This window comes from Stegostoma tigrinum, unplaced genomic scaffold (genome assembly GCF_030684315.1).
Source record: "Stegostoma tigrinum isolate sSteTig4 unplaced genomic scaffold, sSteTig4.hap1 scaffold_172, whole genome shotgun sequence".
Lineage (NCBI taxonomy): Eukaryota > Metazoa > Chordata > Chondrichthyes > Orectolobiformes > Stegostomatidae > Stegostoma > Stegostoma tigrinum.
This window is the reverse complement of record NW_026728113.1, coordinates 165,566-180,067: the sequence shown is the minus strand read 5'-3', so window position 1 is coordinate 180,067 and position 14,502 is coordinate 165,566.

The following is a 14,502-nucleotide window of genomic DNA, read 5'->3' as shown; positions in this document are numbered from 1 at the left end:
CTGCATCCCAGTTCACACAGTCACCGCATCCCAGTTCACAAAGTCACCGCATCCCATTTCCGACAGTCACTGCATCCCAGTTCCATCAGTCACTGTATCCGATTTCTATCAGTCACAGCGCGCATTTCAAGCAGTCACTGCATCGCATTTCGCTCAGTCACTGCATCCCATTTCACTCAGTCACTGCATCCCATTCCACTCAGTCACTGCATCCCATTCCACTCAGTCACTGCATCCCATTTCACTCAGTCACTGCATCCCATTTCACTCAGTCAGTGCGTCACATTTCACTTGGGCACTGTATCACATTTCTCTAAGTCACTGCACCCCAAACCCGCTCCGGCACTGCATCCCAATTAACTCAGTCACTCCTTCCCAGAACTTCCGTCACTGCAGCCCATTTCACTCAGTCACTGCTTCCATTTCCATCAGTCACTGCATCCCATTACCCTCAGTCCCAGCATCCCCTTTCCCACAGACACTGCATTTCATTGCCCGAAGACACTGCATCTTATTTCCACCAGTCAATGCATCCCATTTCATTCCCCACTGCATCTCATTACACGCAGTCACTGCATCTCCTTTCCACAGTCACGGCAATTCCATTTCACTCAGTCACTGCGTCCCATTACCCTCAGTCACTGCATCCCATTAACTTCAGTGGCAGGATCCCATTTCAAACAGACACTGCATCCCATTTCCGTCAGTCACTGCATCCCATTTCCCTCAGTCAATGTCTCCCATTTCCCTCAGTCACTGCATCCCACTTCCCTCAGTCAGTGCACACCATTTCACTCAGCCACTGCATCCCATTTCACTCAGCCACTGCATCCCAGTTCACATGGTCACCGCATCCCAGTTCACATAGTCACCGGATCCCAGTTCACACAGTCACCACATCCCAGTTCACAAAGTCACCGCATCCCATTTCTGACAGTCACTGCATCCCAGTTCCATCAGTCACTGTATCCGATTTCTATCAGTCACAGCGCGCATTTCAAGCAGTCACTGCATCGCATTTCACTCAGTCACTGCATCCCATTTCACTCAGTCACTGCATCCCATTCCACTCAGTCACTGCATCCCATTCCACTCAGTCACTGCATCCCATTTCACTCAGTCACTGCATCCCATTTCACTCAGGCACTGCATCCCATTTCACTCAGGCACTGTATCCCATTTCCCTCAGTCACTGCATCCCATTTCACTCAGTCACTGCATCCCATTTCGCTCAGACACTGCATCCCATTTCCGTCAGTCACTCCATCCCATTTCCCTCAGTCGCAGCATCCTATACCCCTCAGACACTGCATTTCCTTTCCTTAAGACACTGCATCCCATTTCACTCCCCACTGCATCCCATTTCACTCTGCCACTGCATCCCAGTTCACACAGTCACCGCATCCCACTTCACACAGTCACCGCATCCCACTTCACACAGTCACCGCATCCCACTTCACACAGTCACCGCATCCCAGTTCCGTCAGTCACTGCATCCCAGCTCCATCAGTCACTGTATCCGATTTCTATCAGTCACTGCGCGCATTTCACTCAGTCACTGCATCCCATTCCACTCAGTCACTGCATCCCATTCCACTCAGTCACTGCATCCCATTTCACTCAGTCAGTGCGTCGCATTTCACTCAGTCACTGCATCCCATTTCACTCAGTCAGTGCGTCGCATTTCACTCAGGCACTGTATCCCATTTCCCTAAGTCAGTGCACCCCAAGCCCGCTCAGGGACTGCATCACTATTAACTCAGTCACTCCTTCCCAGTACCTCCGTCACTGCATCCCATTTCACTCAGTCACTGCTTCCATTTCCATCAGTCACTGCATCCCATTACCCTCAGTCACTGCATCCCATTTCACTCAGTCACTGCATCACATTTCCCTCAGTCACTGCATCACATTTCCCTCATTCACTGCATCCTATTTCCTCAGTCACTGTATCTCCTTTCCACAGTCACGGCAATTCCATTTCACTCAGTCACTGCGTCCCATTTCACTCAGTCACTGCGTCCCATTTCCATCAGTCACTGCATTCCATTTCCCACTGTCACTACATCCCATTTCACTCAGTCACTGCATCCCATTTCACTCAGTCACTGCATCCCATTTCACTCAGTCACTGCATCCCATTCCACTCAGTCACTGCATCCCATTTCCCTCAGTCACTGCATCCCATTCCCTCAGTCACTGCATCTCCTTTCCACAGTCACGGCAATTCCATTTCACTCAGTCACTGTGTCCCATTTCACTCAGTCACTGCGTCCCATTTCCATCAGTCACTGCGTCCCATTTCCCACGGTCACTGCATCCCATTTCACTCAGTCACTGGATCCCATTTCCCTCAGTCACTGCATCCCATTGCCCTCAGTCACTGCATCCCATTGCCCTCAGTCACTGCATCCCATTGCCCTCAGTCACTGCATCCCATTGTCCTCAGTCACTGCATCCCATTTCACTCAGTCTCTACATCCCATTTCACTCATTCACTGCATCCCATTACCCTCAGTCAGTGCATCCCATTAACTTCAGTCGCAGGATCCCATTTCAAACAGACACTGCATACCATTTCCATCAGTCACTGCATCTGATTTCACTCAGTCACTGCATCCCATTTCACTCAGCCACTGCATCCCATTTCACTCAGCCACTGCATCCCAGTTCACATAGTCAGCGCATCCCAGTTCACACAGTCACCACATCCCAGTTCACAAAGTCACCGGATCCCATTTCCGTCAGTCACTGTATCCGATTTCTATCAGTCGCCGCGCATTTCACTCAGTCACTGCATCTCATTTCACTCATGCACTGCATCCCATTTCACGCAGTCACTGCATCGCAATTCACTCAGTCACTGCATCCCATTTGACTCAGTCACTGCATCCCATTCGACTCAGTCACTGCATCCCATTCGACTCAGGCACTGCATCCCATTTCACTCAGTCAGTGCATCCCATTTCACATAGGCACAGTATCCCATTTCCCTAAGTCAAAGCATCCCAAGCCCGCTCAGGCACTGCATCCCTATTAACTCAGTCACTCCTTCCCAGTACCTCCGTCACTGCGTCCCATTTCACTGAGTGACTGCGTCCCATTTCCATCAGTCACTGCATCCCATTTCCGACTGTCACTGCATCCCATTTCCCAGTCACTGCATCCCATTTCCCTCAGACACAGCATCCCATTTCCCTCAGTCACTGCATCCCATTGCCCTCAGTCACTGCATCCCATTGTCCTCAGTCACTGCATCCCATTTCCCTCAGTCACTGCATCCCATTTCACTCAGTCACTGCATCCCATTTCACTCAGTCACTGCATCCCATTCCACTCAGTCACTGCATCCCATTTCACTCAGTCACTGCATCCCATTTCCGTCAGTCACTGCATCCCATTTCCCTCAGTCACTGTATCCCATTTCCCTCAGTCACTGCATCCCACTTCCCTCAGTCACTGCATCCCATTTCACTCAGCCACTGCATCCGAGTTCACATAGTCACCGCATCCCAGTTCACACAGTCACCGCATCCCAGTTCACAAAGTCACCGCATCCCATTTCCGTCAGTCACTGCATCACAGTTCCATCAGTCACTGTATCCGATTTCTATCAGTCACTGCGCGCATTTCACGCAGTCACTACATCGCATTTCACTCAGTCACTGCATCGCATTTCACTCAGTCACTGCATCCCATTCCACTCAGTCACTGCATCCCATTCCACTCAGTCACTGCATCCCATTCCACTCAGTCAGTGCGTCACATTTCACTTGGGCACTGTATCACATTTCTCTAAGTCACTGCACCCCAAACCCGCTCCGGCACTGCATCCCTATTAACTCAGTCACTCCTTCGCAGTACCTCCGTCACTGCAGCCCATTTCACTCAGTCACTGCTTCCATTTCCATCAGTCACTGCATCCCATTACCCTCAGTCCCAGCATCCCCTTTCCCACAGACACTGCATTTCATTTCACTAAGACACTGCATCTTATTTCCACCAGTCAATGCATCCCATTTCATTCCCCACTGCATCTCATTACACGCAGTCACTGCATCTCCTTTCCACAGTCACGGCAATTCCATTTCACTCAGTCACTGCGTCCCATTTCAAACAGACACTGCATCCCATTTCCCTCAGTCACTGCATCCCATTTCATTCAGTCAGTGCGTCACATTTCACTCAGGCACTGTGTCCCATTTCCCTCCGTCACTGCACCCCAAGCCCGCTCCGGCACTGCATCCCTATTAACTCAGTCACTCCTTCCCAGTACCTCCGACACTGCATCACATTTCACTCAGTCACTGCTTCCATTTCCATCAGTCACTGCATCCCATTACCCTCAGTCCCAGCATCCCATTTCCCACAGACACTGCATTTCATTTCCCAAAGACACTGCATCTTATTTCCACCAGTCACTGCATCCCGTTTCATTCCCCAATGCATCTCATTTCACGCAGTCACTGCATCGCATTTCACTCAGTCACTGCATCCCATTTCACTCAGTCGCTGCATCCCATTCCACTCAGTCACTGCAACCCATTCCACTCAGTCACTGCATCCCATTCAACTCAGTCACTGCATACCATTTCACTCAGTGAGTGCATCACATTTGCCTCAGTCACTGCATCCTACTTCCTCAGTCACTGCATCTCCTTTCCACAGTCACGGCAATTCCATTTCACTCAGTCACTGCGTCCCATTTCACTCAGTCACTGCGTCCCATTTCCATCAGTCACTGCAACCCATTTCCCACTGTCACTGCATCCCATTTCCCACTGTCACTGCATCCCATTTCCCTCAGTCACTGCATCCCATTTCCCTCAGTCAATGCATCCCATTTCCTCAGTCACTGCATCTCCTTTCCACAGTCACAGCAATTACATTTCACTCAGTCACTGCGGCCCATTTCACTCAGTCACTGCGTCCAATTTCCATCAGTCACAGCATCCCACTGCCGTCAGTCACTGCATCCCATTGTCCTCAGTCACTGCATCCCATTTCCCTCAGTCACTGCATCCCATTTCCATCAGTCACTCCATCCCATTTCCCTCAGTCGCAGCATCCTATACCCCTCAGACACTGCATTTCCTTTCCTTAGAAACACTGTATCGCATTTCACTCAGTCACTGCATCCCATTTCACTCAGTCACTGCATCCATATCCATCAGTCACTGCATCCCATTACCCTCAGTCACTGCATCCCATTACCCTCAGTCGCAGCATCCCATTTCCCACAGACACTGCATTTCCTTTCCCTTAGTCACTGCATCTCATTTTCACCAGTCACTGCATCCCAGTTCCATCAGTCACTGTATCCGATTTCTATCAGTCACTGCATCCCATTTCACTCAGTCACTGCATCCCATTCCACTCAGTCACTGCATCCCATTCCACTCAGTCACTGCATCCCATTCCACTCAGTCACTGCATCCCATTTCACTCAGTCACTGCATCCCATTTCACTCAGTCACTGCATCCCATTTCACTCAGTCACTGCATCACATTTGACTCAGGCACTGTATCCCATTTCCCTAAGTCAGTGCACCCCAAGCCCGCACAGGGACTGCATCCCTGTTAAGTCAATCACTCCTTCCCAGTACCTCGGTCACTGCATCCCATTTCGCTCAGTCACTGCTTCCATTTCCATCAGTCACTGCATCCCATTACCCTCAGTCACTGCATCCCATTCCACTCAGTCACTGCATCCCATTTCACTCAGTCACTGCATCCCATTTCACTCAGTCACTGCATCCCATTTCCCTCAGTCACTGCATCTCATTTCCACCAGTCACTGCATCCCATTTTATTCCCCACTGGATCTCATTTCACGCAGTCACTGCATCGCATTTTACTCAGTCACAGCATCACATTCCACTCAGTCACTGCATCGCATTTTACTCAGTCACAGCATCACATTCCACTCAGTCACTGCATCCCATTTCACTCAGTCACTGCATCCCATTTCCCTCAGTCACTGCATCCCATTTCCCTCAGTCACTGCATCCCATTTCCTCAGTCACTGCATCTCCTTTCCACAGTCACGGCAATTCCATTTCACTCAGTCACTGTGTCCCATTTCACTCAGTCACTGCGTCCCATTTCCCACTGTCACTGCATCCCATTTCCCAGTCACTGCATCCCATTTCCCTCAGTCACTGCATCCCATTTCCCACTGTCACCGCATTCCATTTCCCAGTCACTGCATCCCATTTCCCTCAGTCACTGCATCCCATTTCCCTCAGTCACTGCATGCCATTTCCTCAGTCACTGCATCTCCTTTCCACAGTCACGGCAATTACATTTCACTCAGTCACTGCGTCCCATTTCACTCAGTCACTGCGTCCAATTTCCATCAGTCACAGCATCCCATTGCCGTCAGTCACTGCATCCCATTGTCCTCAGTCACTGCTTCCCATTTCCCTCAGTCACTGCTTCCCATTTCCCTCAGTCACTGCATCCCATTTCACTCAGTCACTGCATCCCATTTCACTCAGTCACTGCATCCCATTTCGCTCAGACACTGCATCCCATTTCGCTCAGACACTGCATCCCATTTCCGTCAGTCACTCCATCCCATTTCCCTCAGTCGCAGCATCCTATACCCCTCAGACACTGCATTTCCTTTACTTAAGACACTGCATCGCATTTCACTCAGTCACTGCATCACATTTCCCTCAGTCACTGCATCTTATTTCCATCAGTCACTGCATCCCATTACCCTCAGTCACTGCATCCCATTACCCTCAGTCGCAGCATCCCATTTCCAACAGACACTGCATTTCCTTTCCCTTAGTCACTGCATCTCATGTCCACCAGTCACTGCATCCCATTTCACTCCCCACTGCATCCCATTTCACTCTGCCACTGCATCCCAGTTCACATAGTCACCGCATCCCACTTCACACAGTCACCACATCCCAGTTCACAAAGTCACCGCATCCCATTTCACTCAGTCACTGTTTCCATTTCCATCAGTCACTGCATCCCATTCCACTCAGTCACTGCATCACATTTACCTCAGTCACTGCATCACAGTTCCCTCAGTCACTGCATCACATTTCCACCAGTCACTGCATCCCATTTTATTCCCCACTGGATCTCATTTCACGCAGTCACAGCATCGCATTTCACTCAGTCACAGCATCACATTCCACTCAGTCACTGCATCCCATTTCACTCAGTCACTGCATCCCATTTCACTCAGTCACTGCATCCCATTTCACTCAGTCACTGCATCCCATTTCCCTCAGTCACTGCATCCCATTTCCTCAGTCACTGCATCTCCTTTCCACAGTCACGGCAATTCCATTTCACTGAGTCACTGTGTCCCATTTCACTCAGTCACTGCGTCCCATTTCCATCAGTCACTGCGTCCCATTTCCCACGGTCACTGCATCCCATTTCCCTCAGTCACTGCATCCCATTTCCCTCAGTCACTGCATCCCATTTCCCTCAGTCACTGCATCCCATTGCCCTCAGTCACTGCATCCCATTGTCCTCAGTTACTGCATCCCATTGTCCTCAGTCACTGCATCCCATTTCACTCAGTCTCTACATCCCATTTCACTCATTCACTGCATCCCATTACCCTCAGTCAGTGCATCCCATTAACTTCAGTCGCAGGATCCCATTTCAAACAGACACTGCATACCATTTCAATCAGTCACTGCATCTGATTTCACTCAGTCACTGCATCCCATTTCACTCAGCCACTGCATCCCAGTTCACATAGTCACCGCATCCCAGTTCACACAGTCACCACATCCCAGTTCACAAAGTCACCGCATCCCATTTCCGTCAGTCACTGTATCCGATTTCTATCAGTCACCGCGCATTTCATTCAGTCACTGCATCTCATTTCACTCATGCACTGCATCCCATTTCACGCAGTCACTGCATCGCAATTCACTCAGTCACTGCATCCCATTCGACTCAGTCACTGCATCCCATTCGACTCAGTCACTGCATCCCATTCGACTCAGTCACTGCATCCCATTCGACTCAGTCACTGCATCCCATTTCACTCAGTCACTGCATCCCATTCCACTCAGTCACTGCATCCCATTTCCCTCAGTCACTGCATCACATTTCCCTCAGTCACTGCATCCCATTTCCTCAGTCACTGCATCTCCTTTCCGCAGTCACGGCAATTCCATTTCACTCAGTCACTGCGTCCCATTTCACTCATTCACTGCGTCCCATCACCCTCAGTCACTGCATCCCATTAACATCAGTGGCAGGATCCCATTTCAAACAGACACTGCATCCCATTTCCGTCAGTCACTGCATCCCATTTCCCTCAGTCACTGTATCCCATTTCCCTCAGTCACTGCATCCCACTTCCCTCAGTCACTGCATCCCATTTCACTCAGCCACTGCATCCCAGTTCACATAGTCACCGCATCCCAGTTCACATAGTCACCGCATCCCAGTTCACACAGTCACCACATCCCAGTTCACAAAGTCACCGCATCCCATTTCCGTCAGTCACTGCATCCCAGTTCCATCAGTCACTGTATCCGATTTCTATCAGTCACAGCGCGCATTTCACTCAGTCACTGCATCCCATTCCACTCAGTCACTGCATCCCATTCCACTCAGTCACTGCATCCCATTTCACTCAGTCACTGCATCCCATTTCACTCAGGCACTGTATCCCATTTCCCTAAGTCACTGCACCCCAAGCCCGCTCCGGCACTGCATCCCTATTAACTCAGTCACTCCTTCCCAGTACCTCCGACACTGCATCCCATTTCACTCAGTCACTGCTTCCATTTCCATCAGTCACTGCATCCCATTACCCTCAGTCCCAGCATCCCATTTCCCACAGACACTGCATTTCATTTCCCAAAGACACTGCATCTTATTTCCACCAGTCACTGCATCCCGTTTCATTCCCCAATGCATCTCATTTCACGCAGTCACTGCATCGCATTTCACTCAGTCACTGCATCCCATTTCACTCAGTCGCTGCATCCCATTCCACTCAGTTACTGCAACCCATTCCACTCAGTCACTGCATCCCATTCAACTCAGTCACTGCATACCATTTCACTCAGTCAGTGCATCACATTTGCCTCAGTCACTGCATCCTATTTCCTCAGTCACTGCATTTCCTTTCCACAGTCACGGCAATTCCATTTCACTCAGTCACTGCGTCCCATTTCACTCAGTCACAGCGTCCCATTTCCATCAGTCACTGCATCCCATTTCCCACTGTCACTGCATCCCATTTCCCACTGTCACTGCGTCCAATTTCCATCAGTCACAGCATCCCACTGCCGTCAGTCACTGCATCCCATTGTCCTCAGTCACTGCATCCCATTTCCCTCAGTCACTGCATCCCATTTCCATCAGTCACTCCATCCCATTTCCCTCAGTCGCAGCATCCTATACCCCTCAGAGACTGCATTTCCTTTCCTTAGAAACACTGCATCGCATTTCACTCAGTCACTGCATCGCATTTCACTCAGTCACTGCATCCATATCCATCAGTCACTGCATCCCATTACCCTCAGTCACTGCATCCCATTACCCTCAGTCGCAGCATCCCATTTCCCACAGACACTGCATTTCCTTTCCCTTAGTCACTGCATCTCATTTTCACCAGTCACTGCATCCCAGTTCCATCAGTCACTGTATCCGATTTCTATCAGTCACTGCGCGCATTTCACTCAGTCACTGCATCTCAATTCACTCAGTCACTGCATCCCATTTCACTCAGTCACTGCATCCCATTCCACTCAGTCACTGCATCCCATTCCACTCAGTCACTGCATCCCATTTCACACAGTCACTGCATCACATTTGACTCAGGCACTGTATCCCGTTTCCCTAAGTCAGTGCAACCCAAGCCCGCTCAGGGACTGCATCCCTGTTAAGTCAATCACTCCTTCCCAGTACCTCGGTCACTGCATCCCATTTCGCTCAGTCACTGCTTCCATTTCCATCAGTCACTGCATCCCATTACCCTCAGTCACTGCATCCCATTCCACTCAGTCACTGCATCCCATTTCACTCAGTCACTGCATCCCATTTCACTCAGTCACTGCATCCCATTTCACTCAGTCACTGCATCACATTTCCCTCAGTCACTGCATCACATTTCCCTCAGTCACTGCATCTCATTTCCACCAGTCACAGCATCCCATTTTATTCCCCACTGGATCTCATTTCACGCAGTCACTGCATCGCATTTTACTCAGTCACAGCATCACATTCCACTCAGTCACTGCATCCCATTTCACTCAGTCACTGCACCCATTCCACTCAGTCACTGCATCCCATTTCCCTCAGTCACTGCATCCCATTTCCCTCAGTCACTGCATCCCATTTCCTCAGTCACTGCATCTCCTTTCCACAGTAACGGCAATTCCATTTCACTCAGTCACTGTGTCCCATTTCACTCAGTCACTGCGTCCCATTTCCCACTGTCACTGCATCCCATTTCCCTCAGTCACTGCATCCCATTTCCCACTGTCACTGCATCCCATTTCCCAGTCACTGCATCCCATTTCACTCAGTCACTGCATCCCATTTCCCCCAATCACTGCATGCCATTTCCTCAGTCACTGCATCTCCTTTCCACAGTCACGGCAATTACATTTCACTCAGTCACTGCATCCCATTTCACTCAGTCACTGCATCCCATTCCACTCAGTCACTGCATCCCATTTCCCTCAGTCACTGCATCCCATTTCCCTCAGCCACTGCATGCCATTTCCTCAGTCACTGCATCTCCTTTCCACAGTCACGGCAATTCCATTTCCCTCAGCCACTGCATGCCATTTCCTCAGTCACTGCATCTCCTTTCCACAGTCACGGCAATTCCATTTCACTCAGTCACTGTGTCCCATTTCACTCAGTCACTGCGTCCCATTTCCCACTGTCACTGCATCCCATTTCCCAGTCACTGCATCCCATTTCCCTCAGTCACTGCATCCCATTTCCCACTGTCACTGCATCCCATTTCCCAGTCACTGCATCCCATTTCCCTCAGTCACTGCATCCCATTTCCCTCAGTCACTGCATGCCATTTCCTCAGTCACTGCATCTCCTTTCCACAGTCACGGCAATTATATTTCACTCAGTCACTGCGTCCCATTTCACTCAGTCACTGCGTCCAATTTCCATCAGTCACAGCATCCCATTGCCGTCAGTCACTGCATCCAATTGTCCTCAGTCACTGCTTCCCATTTCCCTCAGTCACTGCATCCCATTTCACTCAGTCACGGCATCCCATTTCACTCAGTCACTGCATCCCATTTCACTCAGTCACTGCATCCCATTTCGCTCAGACACTGCATCCCATTTCGCTCAGACACTGCATCCCATTTCCGTCAGTCACTCCATCCCATTTCCCTCAGTCGCAGCATCCTATACCCCTCAGACACTGCATTTCCTTTACTTAAGACACTGCATCGCATTTCACTCAGTCACTGCATCACATTTCCCTCAGTCACTGCATCTTATTTCCATCAGTCACTGCATCCCATTACCCTCAGTCACTGCATCCCATTACCCTCAGTCGCAGCATCCCATTTCCAACAGACACTGCATTTCCTTTCCCTTAGTCACTGCATCTCATGTCCACCAGTCACTGCATCCCATTTCACTCTGCCACTGCATCCCAGTTCACATAGTCACCGCATCCCACTTCACACAGTCACCACATCCCAGTTCACAAAGTCACCGCATCCCATTTCACTCAGTCACTGTTTCCATTTCCATCAGTCACTGCATCCCATTCCACTCAGTCACTGCATCGCATTTCACTCAGTCACAGCATCACATTCCACTCAGTCACTGCATCCCATTTCACTCAGTCACTGCATCCCATTTCACTCAGTCACTGCATCCCATTCCACTCAGTCACTGCATCCCATTTCCCTCAGTCACTGCATCCCATTTCCTCAGTCACTGCATCTCCTTTCCACAGTCACGGCAATTCCATTTCACTCAGTCACTGTGTCCCATTTCACTCAGTCACTGCGTCCCATTTCCATCAGTCACTGCGTCGCATTTCCCACGGTCACTGCATCCCATTTCCCTCAGTCACTGCATCCCATTTCCCTCAGTCACTGCATCCCATTGTCCTCAGTTACTGCATCCCATTGTCCTCAGTCACTGCATCCCATTTCACTCAGTCTCTACATCCCATTTCACTCATTCACTGCATCCCATTACCCTCAGTCAGTGCATCCCATTAACTTCAGTCGCAGGATCCCATTTCAAACAGACACTGCATACCATTTCCATCAGTCACTGCATCTGATTTCACTCAGTCACTGCATCCCATTTCACTCAGCCACTGCATCCCAGTTCACATAGTCACCGCATCCCAGTTCACATAGTCACCGCATCCCAGTTCACATAGTCACCGCATCCCAGTTCACACAGTCACCGCATCCCAGTTCACAAAGTCACCGCATCCCATTTCCGTCAGTCACTGTATCCGATTTCTATCAGTCACCGCGCATTTCATTCAGTCACTGCATCTCATTTCACTCATGCACTGCATCCCATTTCACGCAGTCACTGCATCCCATTCGACTCAGTCACTGCATCCCATTCGACTCAGTCACTGCATCCCATTCGACTCAGTCACTGCATCCCATTCCACTCAGTCACTGCATCCCATTTCCCTCAGTCACTGCATCACATTTCCCTCAGTCACTGCATCCCATTTCCTCAGTCACTGCATCTCCTTTCCACAGTCACGGCAATTCCATTTCACTCAGTCACTGCGTCCCATTTCACTCATTCACTGCGTCCCATCACCCTCAGTCACTGCATCCCATTAACTTCAGTGGCAGGATCCCATTTCAAACAGACACTGCATCCCATTTCCGTCAGTCACTGCATCCCATTTCCCTCAGTCACTGCATCCCATTTCACTCAGCCACTGCATCCCAGTTCACGTAGTCACCGCATCCCAGTTCACACAGTCACCACATCCCAGTTCACAAAGTCACCGCATCCCATTTCCGTCAGTCACTGCATCACAGTTCCATCAGTCACTGTATCCGATTTCTATCAGTCACTGCGCGCATTTCACGCAGTCACTGCATCGCATTTCACTCAGTCACTGCATCCCATTCCACTCAGTCACTGCATCCCATTGCACTCAGTCACTGCATCCCATTCCACTCAGTCACTGCATCCCATTTCACTCAGTCAGTGTGTCACATTTCACTCAGGCACTGTATCCCATTTCCCTAAGTCACTGCACCCCAAGCCCGCTCCGGCACTGCATCCCTATTAACTCAGTCACTCCTTCCCAGTACCTCCAACACTGCATCCCATTTCACTCAGTCACTGCTTCCATTTCCATCAGTCACTGCATCCCATTACCCTCAGTCCCAGCATCCCATTTCCCACAGACACTGCATTTCATTTCCCAAAGACACTGCATCTTATTTCCACCAGTCACTGCTTCCCGTTTCATTCCCCAATGCATCTCATTTCACGCAGTCACTGCATCACATTTGCCTCAGTCACTGCATCCTATTTCCTCAGTCACTGCATCTCCTTTCCACAGTCACGGCAATTCCATTTCACTCAGTCACTGCGTCCCATTTCACTCAGTCACTGCGTCCAATTTCCATCAGTCACAGCATCCCATTGCCGTCAGTCACTGCATCCCATTGTCCTCAGTCACTGCATCCCATTTCCCTCAGTCACTGCATCCCATTTCACTCAGTCACTGCATCCCATTCCACTCAGTCACTGCATCCCATTTCACTCAGTCACTGCATCCCATTTCACTCAGTCACTGCATCCCATTTCACTCAGTCACTGCATCCCATTTCGCTCAGACACTGCATCCCATTTCCGTCAGTCGCTCCATCCCATTTCCCTCAGTCGCAGCATCCTATACCCCACAGACACTGCATTTCCTTTCCTTAAGACACTGCATCGCATTTCACTCAGTCACTGCAACCCATTTCACTCAGTCACTGCATCCCATTTCACTCAGTCACTGCATCCATTTCCATCAGTCACTGCATCCCATTACCCTCAGTCACTGCATCCCATTACACTCAGTCAGCATCCCATTTCCCACAGACACTGCATTTCCTTTCCCTTAGTCACTGCATCTCATTTCCACCAGTCACTGCATCCCATTTCACTCCCCACTGCATCCCATTTCACTCAGCCACTGCATCCCATTTCACTCAGCCACTGCATCCCAGTTCACATAGTCACTGCATCCCAGTTCACACAGTCACCACATCCCAGTTCACAAAGTCACCGCATCCCAGTTCACAAAGTCACCGCATCCCAGTTCCATCAGTCACTGTATCCGATTTCTATCAGTCACTGCGCGCATTTCACTCAGTCACTGCATCCCATTTCACTCAGTCACTGCATCCCATTCCACTCAGTCACTGCATCCCATTCCACTCAGTCACTGCATCCCATTCCACTCAGTCACTGCATCCCATTCCACTCAGTCACTGCATCCCATTTCACTCAGTCAGTGCGTCGCATTTC